Source organism: Schistocerca serialis, chromosome 1, assembly GCF_023864345.2.
Source record: "Schistocerca serialis cubense isolate TAMUIC-IGC-003099 chromosome 1, iqSchSeri2.2, whole genome shotgun sequence".
NCBI lineage: Eukaryota > Metazoa > Arthropoda > Insecta > Orthoptera > Acrididae > Schistocerca > Schistocerca serialis.
The window spans coordinates 430811563-430823712 of NC_064638.1; the positions used below are offsets into that span (position 1 = coordinate 430811563).

At 41.9% G+C, this 12150-nt stretch overlaps 1 protein-coding gene across 1 annotated transcript in view; it reads right to left on the reverse strand.

Moving 5' to 3' along the window:
* Positions 1-8306, reverse strand: part of LOC126481411 (transient receptor potential channel pyrexia-like) — a 202319-nt gene extending 194013 nt beyond the window's left edge. Inside the window, exon 1 of the mRNA XM_050105187.1 lies at positions 8273-8306. The gene's annotated coding sequence lies outside the window, so the exon portion shown is untranslated. The remainder of the gene's footprint in view (positions 1-8272) is intronic.
* Between the last annotated feature and the right edge of the window lie 3844 nt (positions 8307-12150).

A 12150-nucleotide genomic window follows, 5' to 3' on the forward strand; every position in this document is an offset into this window, starting at 1 on the left:
AATGTAAAAGATGTTTTTCATTTCCGCGCTCTCTTATTTTCACATCAGTCATTTTTGCATCCCCACGATGGTCAAAAGTAACACCAATGTTGTTTCTACGGAGAAGATTTCGGTGAGTATGGAGATGAATTACACACAACACGACAGAACATCTACATCTTTACTCTGCAGCCTGCCTTTTGAGGCGTGGATGAGGGTCAAAGTCTATGGTGAATAAACCGACGGCACGATGCCGAATAACCGTAGTGGAAACTACGGAATTCCAACGTGAACACTGTGCAGAACAAATAAACAGAGGAGACTGTAGGCTGGTCTTTGATTCTGGAGCAGACGAATGTTGTCTGCATCCATGGTAACTTGAACCACTGCAGCGCCATCTCCTATGATCCACGTTTGCTACACCATAGGACGGGTGGACTTCAGTGAGTCTGATGAGAAACGTCAAAGAACAAACGCTCCACAACCATTGCTGAGAGAACGCATACAGTGGGAGCAACTTTGTGATCTGAAGAATATTTGCTAGCAGTCTCTCTGGAACCGAAGAGGACCACCTCGGTTACCCTTTTAGCTACAAAAATTGTACCCTAGCTATCCTTCAGCAGCTGTGGGAAGTAGTGCCTCTAGACACTCTTGTAGATCTCTTTGCGCCTGATTCTGTCATCTCCGACTCCTATGACTGCTATTTCTCTGAATACCAACGGGAGCACATAATACAATATTAAGTGATTCTCGTCGTGCAATGATAAGACCACGTGCCTGGCCTAAACACAATTTTTTTTAAATGTTTTAATACTACCAAGGAAACAGAAACCCTTCGCCAAAGAACATCTTATATATAAAATAAATACACCATTCCCAGACTGCTTATCTATTGTACAGGCCTAATGATAATGGCTATGCGGAAGAAATGCAGCAAAAACAAGACAAGAATTGGCAGGACTGAAATTGAAATTTGGAACTATGTGTTGAAGAACATATCAAATTTTAAGACCCTTCCATGATCCATAAATAGCCGGCCGGCGTGGCCGAGCGGTTCTAGGCGCTACAGCCTGGAACCGCGCGACCGCTACGGTCGCAGGTTCGAATCCTGCCTCGGCCTTGGATGTGTGTGATGTCCTTAGGTTAGTTAGGTTTAAGTAGTTCTACCTTCTAGGGGACTGATGACCTCAGCAGTTAAGTCCCATAGTGCTCAGAGCCATTTGAACCATTTGATCCATAAATAAATATGTACAACTTAAATCAGTACCGGTATGTTCAAAGAAATACAGACTACGGAACCCGACAAAAAAGAAGACTGGACTTCTACAGAACAGAAAGTTTATTCATAGTCTTGCCTCATTAATAACAATTACAAAATGAAACGGAAAAATTTGGAGCCAAGAGGTGAAGGTTGCCAAAAATTAGGAGAGAGATTATTTATTTGGCCTCCAGCAGTTAGTGACCATTTAGCCAGCTAAAAGAAAAATATGATATAAGTAGTACCACATAAATTGATGACATAACAGTCGTACATGTATAGCAACGTTAACGATTGACGCTGTTGTAGTGGCATAAATGTAAATAAAGACACACGTATACATTTAACGATTGTGTTGAACATGCTGTCTGTCAATTTTGCAAGGCACCACGAGTTAACAGACAGTACGAAAAATAGGAGCGGTAGAAATAGAACCGTCGAGAGCATAAATTGAAATAACTATACATATAAAACACATATTAACATAACAGCTAATATAGCCCCAAGTTCTGGGTTACTATTACAAAGATATCTTGGCAGCTTGTAAAAATTTGAAAAGTGCTTTGGTATATGAAGCATTGTCCAAAGAAAGTAGAATTGTGGCACTTGGGGAAACTCTACTTTCTGACGACGTAAGTACGCGTCTGCAACACGCGACACCACGTTATTAATGGTAGTAGTTAGCAGGGGCTGCTGATGAAGTCCGTAACAAACGTCCTAAAAACATGGTATCGTGTTCTTCACTTGACCTACACTCCTGGAAATTGAAATAAGAACACCGTGAATTCATTGTCCCAGGAAGGGGAAACTTTATTGACACATTCCTGGGGTCAGATACATCACATGATCACACTGACAGAACCACAGGCACATAGACACAGGCAACAGAGCAGGCACAATGTCGGCACTAGTACAGTGTATATCCACCTTTCGCAGCAATGCAGGCTGCTATTCTCCCATGGAGACGATCGTAGAGATGCTGGATGTAGTCCTGTGGAACGGCTTGCCATGCCATTTCCACCTGGCGCCTCAGTTGGACCAGCGTTCGTGCTGGACGTGCAGACCGCGTGAGACGACGCTTCATCCAGTCCCAAACATGCTCAATGGGGGACAGATCCGGAGATCTTGCTGGCCAGGGTAGTTGACTTACACCTTCTAGAGCACGTTGGGTGGCACGGGATACATGCGGACGTGCATTGTCCTGTTGGAACAGCAAGTTCCCTTGCCGGTCTAGGAATGGTAGAACGATGGGTTCGATGACGGTTTGGATGTACCGTGCACTATTCAGTGTCCCCTCGACGATCACCAGTGGTGTACGGCCAGTGTAGGAGATCGCTCCCCACACCATGATGCCGGGTGTTGGCCCTGTGTGCCTCGGTCGTATGCAGTCCTGATTGTGGCGCTCACCTGCACGGCGCCAAACACGCATACGACCATCATTGGCACCAAGGCAGAAGCGACTCTCATCGCTGAAGACGACACGTCTCCATTCGCCCCTCCATTCACGCCTGTCGCGACACCACTGGAGGCGGGCTGCACGATGTTGGGGCGTGAGCGGAAGACGGCCTAACGGTGTGCGGGACCGTAGCCCATCTTCATGGAGACGGTTGCGAATGGTCCTCGCCGGTACCCCAGGAGCAACAGTGTCCCTAATTTGCTGGGAAGTGGCGGTGCGGTCCCCTACGGCACTGCGTAGGATCCTACGGTCTTGGCGTGCATCCGTGCGTCGCTGCGGTCCGGTCCCAGGTCGACGGGCACGTGCACCTTCCGCCGACCACTGGCGACAACATCGATGTACTGTGGAGACCTCACGCCCCACGTGTTGAGCAATTCGGCGGTACGTCCACCCGGCCTCCCGTATGCCCACTATACGCCCTCGCTCAAAGTCCGTCAACTGCACATACGGTTCACGTCCACGCTGTCGCGGCATGCTACCAGTGTTAAAGACTGCGATGGAGCTCCGTATGCCACGGCAAACTGGCTGACACTGACGGCGGCGGTGCACAAATGCTGCGCAGCTAGCGCCATTCGACGGCCAACACCGCGGTTCCTGGTGTGTCCGCTGTGCCGTGCGTGTGATCATTGCTTGTACAGCCCTCTCGCAGTGTCCGGAGCAAGTATGGTGGGTCTGACACACCGGTGTCAATGTATTCTTTTTTCCATTTCCAGGAGTGTATATAGCTCAACTGAGAAATAGGATAATAGTGCAAAAAAGAATGAAAAAAGGGACAGAAGTAACGTTAGTATGGAATACATCAGTTGACATATGTAGGTTGTACCCCGAAACTCAGCTGATCTATATAGGTTAACTGCAGTACGGGATACAAAGTTAACGTATTTTGACTTTTTTCCCTTCGCTAGCCACTGCGTTCTATTCTTCAGATGACCTATGTAGGTCAGCTGAAGTACAGGATACAATTTTTACAGGTGTTGCTTTTTTCGCCTCCGCTATTAATGGCATCCTATTCTTCAGTTGATACTAGTCCTAGCGAAGACAAAAAGACTGACATACGTAAAATTTATATCCCATACTTCTGCTGACTAAATACGTCAACGAAAGAGTGGGGTACTAAACTACGCGAAGGCGAAAAAAAGCGACATACATAAAATTTGTACCCCATATTTCAGTTGACCTATATAGACCAACTACATAAGTCAACTGAAGAACAGGGTTCGTGGTTCAACTGAGATACAGATGCCAGTGTTACGTATGTCGCTCTTTTCGTCTTTGCTAGCACTAACATCCTATTCTTCAGTTTGCCTATATTGGTCAACTGAAGTAGGGGGTACAATTTTTTTATATGTCGGTCTTTTCGCCTTCGATAGTTCTAGTATAAACTGAAAAATATCGTAGTAACACTAGTGCTATCGAAGGAGAAAAAAAGCGACAACTGTAAAATTTGTATTCCGTACTGCAGTTGACGAATCCTGCTTCAAGTCTTCCATATTCATGGGAATAGATAACTCCATACCTACAAACGAAAATCAAAAAGTAAATATTGTCCAGAATGAAAAACAATTAATCCAAAATATCTCAAACTCACTAAGAATGAAAATAAGTACCGAATGAAATGGAACGAGCAAATGGTTTAAATTAATAGAGCGACAAAAATAGTACATAATGTCTAACAAAGACATTAATATCTATGAGTAAACTATGAAGTCATTGATCAAAGCCGACGAATTGTGTCCCACTCTTCAGTTGACCCGTATTTCATACTAATACGTCAATATCCCAACAAGGATCGACCGCGCAGCCACAGTTTCAATTTATGCATACGTTTTGCCGCCGATCAGTGTCTCTGGCGCTTGTGTACAACGGATGACAAAGGCAAATAAAATCTCTTCCTAAACTAAAGAGCTTTAAAAAGTCTGTGGCAGCCTATCTTCTGAAAAATTAATACTATTCAATCTCACAGTATCGTACGCAAGAAAAAAATATAATTTGTATCTTTAATTGTCGAAATAAGTTAGAAATATACTGTATTTAAAAAAATTTGTAATTATTAACTATATAGATCCAATTTGTTATAAAAATTTAAATGATGTATGTTTGATGTTTGTAAAACCAATAGATAAAAAGGTTTTCTGGCCAATATCCTGTGTACGATATATGTACTGAAAAAGAGATTTATATGGACAAATAAATAAATATCTGTGACCGCATAAGCAGTAACACGATCCCCGTGTCGAAACTAGTGCTGCAGCTTCAATTTGTCTGCTCACTCTGAAGGAAATATTATGAAAAAAAATATGGTTTAGTTACTGCGCTCCTAAAAATAATTCCAGGCCAGAACAACCATGTAATACAATCGACATCAGTATAATAATCAAGAGCCGGAAGTAGATCGACTAAGCAAGTCGACCTTCGTTGGAATTGGAAACTTACTATCATCCTCGACAAAAATTATTGCTATTAAAGCAATGCTAACAGAACTAGTGGAGCTGGAAATGATATAAAAAAGAGTTTATTACGTTACAAAATTCAGTTTGATACTGTTTTGAACCTTTTTTGTATTGAAAATATACCGTTCATACTCACAGTTAACTCGTGGAGCAACTCAGCTTTCAGGACACTGACTGATTGGCCTCCAAATGACTATTCATTCGCCATACCACAACTGAAGTATCTTAGTTCATCTGTTTTCATGATTACGGTTATAGGTGATTTAGAAATGAATAAACTGGTTTTACTGAATATGTCCATTCACTAATTAGTTATGGAATCTTCTTTGAAACCCAACTCAAAGGAAACTAAAGAAAATTGTTTTCGGAATACAGAAACGTGTTATAAGAATTATATCTGGTGTTAGTAGTACGACGTCTTGCAGGGATCTCTTCAAAAAGTTTGATATTTCGACAATTGCATATATAATAATAATTAATGTCCAATATTGTTGCCAATAATTTTTTTCTCAAAAACTAGCAAAAAATATTACCGTAACATTAGAACCAAAAAACAACTTCTACAAACACTTCGAGAGTTAACGACAGTGCAGAAAGGCATAAGATAGATGGGTATACATGTATTCATCAGTCTGTCTGACTATATTATATGATTTATAAGGAAGGAGGGAATATTAGTGTTTAATGTCAGTCGACAACGAAGTTTTTAGAGACAAAGTACAGTATGATATTATGGAAGAATGGGAAAGGAAATCTGCCGAGTCATTTCATAGTATGTATCCCGGCATTTGCCTACAAGCGATTTAGAGAAATTGCTGGAAACCTAAACTTGGTTGACCGGACGGAGATCTGAACCATCGTCCTTCCGAATGCGAGTCCGATGTGCTAACCACTGCGCCATCTCGCTCTTTAAAATGTGTTATTGGTAATTCGATGGAGTTTGAGACTGAATTCAAGGATTTTTTCCGTGAGTAACTTCACACAAATCTAAAATAATCGTCCGTAATGTTAAGTAATTTTATTGTCTGGTACTTAAACTAAATGTACATCTTTGACTTATTTTCACTTTCCACTAACTTCTCTACATGTGATCGATGGAATACTATTAGCGACTTTGAGTATCCATTTTCAACAAATCCAATGATCACTCTAAACTACGATCCACTGGTCGTTGGTGGTAGATGGCAGTTTGATGATGCAGATACAGTTAAGGTCTGATGATGCCAAACTCTTGTCGGAATTTGGGAGTCATAAAGTTGTCTGAAATGTTTAGATGTGCACCTGCGTCCAAACCCAGTGGCCTATCTTGAATTAGGAGATATGTCGCTGGATTTTCGCTCTACTTCATTTCGTTGACGCACAATACCCTCCTACATACAGTTTGCCATGCATCGGCCAGGTCCACACACTACAATTGACTGCCACATTTGCAGACTTACAGCCTTCTTTCTCAGCTCTACAGATCAGATACGGCGTAAGGCGATGTTCGCACCGTTCTATGAGACTCGCGAGTCTTTCGGAGTCCCACGGCGACGAAAAACCGAATCCTGTAACTCCTCAACGGATCGTTTTGGTCAAAGCAGTTATTGATACGAATTTTGGTGTCTGACGACTCGGTTCGTACAATTTCCTGTAGAGTTGGCTGATCCTATGAGTTAATTTCTGTGTCTAGCCAAAGTGATCAGTCTTCTACTAATTTTCTGTCGTTTCCACTTTACAACAACAATTATTGCGGTGAAACTGTGCACACGTGATATCTGTGAAAGCTCCGTGAAGGAATGAAGGTGCTTACAAATTCTACAACGCATTTAATACTAGAAAGTGTATGTTTGTCAACGGTTGTACAAGTTAATTCAACATGAATATTGCGATTACAAATTACTGTAACTATTTAATGCATAGTGATTCTTCGATAAGTACTAGAGACAATGTAAAAGAAAGTTAATTTATTTTCATACTTAATAGGTTGTATGTATGACTCAGTTTCGTCACGCGGACGACATCCTAAACGATAAGCCATTTTACGCCATATATTTTGCATCCTTTTATAGTTTCAGCAACGTGAGCGCAATAGAAATGCGCATTTTGAGTTCTGGAATTGTTTTCGGCAACGGAGACACATACACAAGGTCTTCCACGTAAACCCCTTAAAAGACATCCGTAGATTTCAGTTCAGGAGATCTATGTAGCCAAGAGCAGAACACAGCGTCCTCATATCCAGTACGACCGATCCAGCTGTTTGGAAGGTATTGATTTAAAAAAGTGCGAAAGTCTATACCCTAGCGTTGTGGTGCTACATCTTGCTGAAAGATGTAATGCAAAGAAACCGTATCAACCTGTCAAATCTGCCATTGCTCTAGCATATCCAGGTAAACGTTTGCTGAAACGCATAACTCAGTGAAGAAAAATTGACAGAACAGTTTTTGTACTGACATCGCAGAACGCAGTAATTTTCGGTGAGTCACGCCGATCTTCAGTTACATACGAAGGCTTTTCTGTAAGCCGCATTAGAGTGTTGTGCCGGTTAACGTTGCCACTCGCGTATGAGGTTACCTCATCGCTAAATATGAGACGTGCAGTAATTGTTTCTTCCTCTGCGGCTTCCAGCATTGTCGTGGAGCGCGTCAGCTTCCGATTCACAGCACTTGCACACCGATCGAAATTTTGAACTTTCTGTTTAATTCTCAGTAATTCTTATTGATGTATCGCTTTGCGTCAAACCATGGGTATCCAACCTTTTAGCTTACCTGTCCCACACTGGAAGAAGACGAGTATTTTTGGGCCGCACATAATATACTTGACACTAACAATAACTGCTTAGCACAAAAAAGATGTAGACCAATGATAGAATAACACTGTGTGGCGGGAATTTCAAACCGAAAATATTCAGTGTACCTTAACTTAACATAAACAGAATTTTATGGAATTTTTTTTTTAATTTTTACCAAATATGTGATGGATGCCCACTTTTTGGGCAGCATTGATACTGGCTTTGGACCGCATGCGGCCTGCAGGCTGGGAACCCATGCGTTAAACGGTAATAGCCGGTTATGATTAGAATTTCCCTGCACATATTGCTGCCCTGCAGGACTCAGATTAGCGGGTAGTACAGCGAGCGACTCACCTTACTGGGAGCTCCGGCCGCGTCCATCCAGCTTGCGGGAGGGTCGCGCCCCGAATGCGCCCCAGCCTTCGGTCTCCGGCGCGGGAGCGGCGATGGAGACTTGCTCTCCTATTATTAGACCCGCCTGCTGCCGATAAGCGTCACACGGAAGGCGAAGCCGCCTTCTCGTACCGCGGGCCTGGGATTCGCGAGTCTGGACGCACCATGCGGCGGGCGGTGCTGTTGTCCTCTATAGACCTGCTCCACGCTGTGGCCGCCGTCAAGCTCACGAACAGTCCACTTTATGTAAAAAGCTATAGAATGTGTACTGTAATTAAACATTACTTGCGTTTTGGCACTAGGCAGACAGTCGCACAAACTGTATCAGAATCAACAGTTCTTCTCCTCATTCTCCTTCACTTTTCGTTTTTGCGTTATTTACTGATTGTAATGATTCTCATCTTCAGGAGAAAAGAGAAGCACCGTATGAATATCAAGAGCTGAGCTAATAACCCAGTATCGGGCAAAGATCAAAAAGTTGAAAGGCGGATGAAATGAATAATAGAAGGCCCATACAAAGGAATTGAACTTGATGACTGTACTATAGAAAGGGAAGAGGTAGTCGAAAATGAGATTGGAGATACGGTATTGCGGGAAGAATTTGACAGTGCATTGAAAGACCTAAGTGGAAAAAGGGCACCTGCAGTAGACGACATTGCCTCGAAATTATTGAGATCCTAGATACAGCCGGTTATCACAGAAATGTTTCACCTGGCGACAGACCCTCATACTTCAGTCAGAATGTAATAATTCCAGTTCCAAAAAGGGCAGATACTGCAGGTGTGAATACTATCGAACCATCAGTTTCATAAGACATGGTTGCAAAATACTGACTTGAATTATTTACACGAAGCTTTTCAGATGGAAGCAGTAGTTGAGAAGGAAGTGACACATGGTATAGCATATCCCCGATCTTGCTCAGTTTGTGCACTGAGTAAGCTGTGAAGGAAACCGAGGAGAAATTTCGAAAGGCACTTATAGTTTAGGGAGAAGAAATTAAAACTTTGAGGTCTGTAGACGACATTATATCTCTGTTACAGACGGTAAAAAGCTGAGAAAAGCATTTGAACGAAATGAACAGTGCCTAGAAAAGAGGGTATAAGGTGAACATCAAAGAAAGTAAAACAACGCCAATGGACTATAATCGAGTAAAATCAGGCCATGCTGATAGAACTAGTTTAGGAATTGAGACACTAAAGGTAGTGGACGCGTTTTGATATTTGGGTAGCAAAATAAGTTGTTGAGACCGAAGTGGAGAGCATAATTATAACATGTGTTCTGGCAATAGCAAGGATATCATTTCAGTAAAAACGGAATTGGTTATTATTAATTCGACTCGTTCCACATCATTACGAAATATCGTATTCATGATCAATGGAACTAGTATTAATCTAATCTAACTAATCTAGAACATTTCTTAAATGCTGAGAATTCCTTTCTGGAGACACACCTATTTGTGTAGATCAGTGGTCGTCAAACTGGGGGCCCAATCAAGTATTCTTGCGGCCCGCTGTTCTCAGCTCGATTTTATAGTTATAAGCATCTAGCAACTAACTTCGGAATCCAGAAACGTCAGCAAATGACAAGAGTTTCGTAAAAATCTAGTTTACCTGGTCAATAAGAAACAAAAACACGTACAGAAACAGTAATATTTTATGATGTGCTTCGTTTTAACTGACGTTGGTGAATTCGGCTGTCAGCTGATTTAAGCTGGCCGCTTACCTCAGAAGCATAGTGGTAAGTAATGTGGCCACTGCGCAGTTAGAGGATGTGAGAGGGGAAATGTTTCTTTGTTTGTCTTGCGGTACTGACAACTCAGGGGCGAGCGCGACTCGTACCGATCACCTGTTAATGGTTTACATTTCAAACACAAGTAACACGAATTCGTGAATGCGCATTAAGAGATATTTACCTTCAAATGCAGTACTTACTTGAAGTAAGGACAGTTGAATTAAATGCAATGAGTAGAAGAAAACTGGCATTTAAATGATTTATCACTTTTGTGGTGGTGTCTCGTATTCAACTGTGCATTCAAATCGAAGTATAAATCCATTATTAATCAAAGTCATTTGCACACATAGTAAAATAAACAACGTTTCACCAAGTAACTGTAGTCTAGTAACTGTCAGATCACAAAGGTTGTCAGAAATCTGAAGCACACCGCAGTCAACAAATGTTCCAAATAGTGTCGACCTTCAACGATCAGTACTTTGTTACCGGTGGCGAACTTATCACACCCTTACTATAGCTAGTCTGTTGAGGGTGTTATAACATACTACTTTATGTACGTTATCAGTTAATAATAAGACCGGTACATATGCTGCTTGAGATTCCTCCCCATAGTGTGACTATTAGCTCTTAAAAAAAAAAAAAAAAAAAAAAAAAAAAAAAAAAAAAAAAAAATAAACCACTTTGATGGCCACTGGCCTGTATCTAGGTTTGCGTGGAAGTGAAATGTGGTTGATAGTCAGTTTAGACAAGAAGAAAATAGAAACTTGTTGATACAAGATAATACAGAAGACTAAATGGGTACATTCAGTATCTAATTGGGAGTTAATGAATCTAATTAGAAATAAGACATTTATAGCCCAACTTGACTAAAAGAAGGGATCAACGGATAGGACACATTCAGGGACATCAAGGAATTGTCCGTTTGGCAGTGGAGGGAAATAATGAGGGGGGAGGGGGGGGGGACTTAAATTGATACAAGGAGAACAAGGCATACAATAAGCAAGTTCAGTGGTTGCAGGTTGGAATAGTTATTGCAGAGATGAAAGGGCTTGTGCAGGATAGACTAGTGTGGAGACTGCTTCAAACCAACCTTTGTACTGAAGATCACAACAGTAATGACAACAGTGTTTAGTGCAATTCTTATATCAACATTTCTGGTTGGGAGGAATGGAGTAATCTGAGTTCTGACCAGAATGGGTGGGGAAGAACCAAAAACACTGCTGTGCAGAGTAGAATTTTGGCCCAAAGGCTGATATCAGTCTCAATCCTCCAGGTTGAGGGTTAAACAAATGGCTAGTAACCAGATCTTGTAAAAACGTTAATACCTTCATATAAGTGCATAAGCTTTATTGGCCAGTGTGAATTTGAAAAAAATCCTTTTACACATTAAGCCACATCATTTTGAAACTAAGAACAACTATTCGTTTTTGTCATCTCTGCAGCGGTCCTCTTCAAGGCAACTAAACTGCTGGTTCTGGGGATGGTTTCCCTTCCCTTCTGTTACTGTTATGTGACAATCAATGTCACTGTACTGGAACTTAATTGAACATTTCAGAAACAGTATGCCCATGGAGGGATGATTGTACAGAATTCCATTTTCCAATCCCACTCTGAGAGATGTCTGGTGAAAAAACAAGAATAACCAACTTGTACTCATGGGCTGGGTCTTCTAACATCAAGATTTCAGTACCACACGGCAATTCTGTTGTTGCTGACGAGTCATGGCTAGTGACCAGACATGGCCCATTGGACCAGGATTGCTGGTAGCCAGGCCTTCATTAAATTGTAGACTTCCTTCTCTTTTCATGTTGATGGCGCACTGAATTATTTCGGCAGCACCAAGAGAACTGCCCTGAGGCACTGTCGTCTTGCTATAGAAAAACAGCTCTTGGGGACAAGCATCCGATTCACTGTTGCTTGCCAATCATCTGCCTGAGTGGGACAGGAAAATAACCATCTGTATAACCATCCATCCACAGGCATCTTGATTTTGAACTGTCCAGTGCTGTTCCTGTATAGTGACATCAGTTGTCATATGACAACCAAAGTAGGATGGTATAACACCATCCCCAAAACAAGCAGTTTACTTGCCCTGAAGAGGATCGCTCTAAAG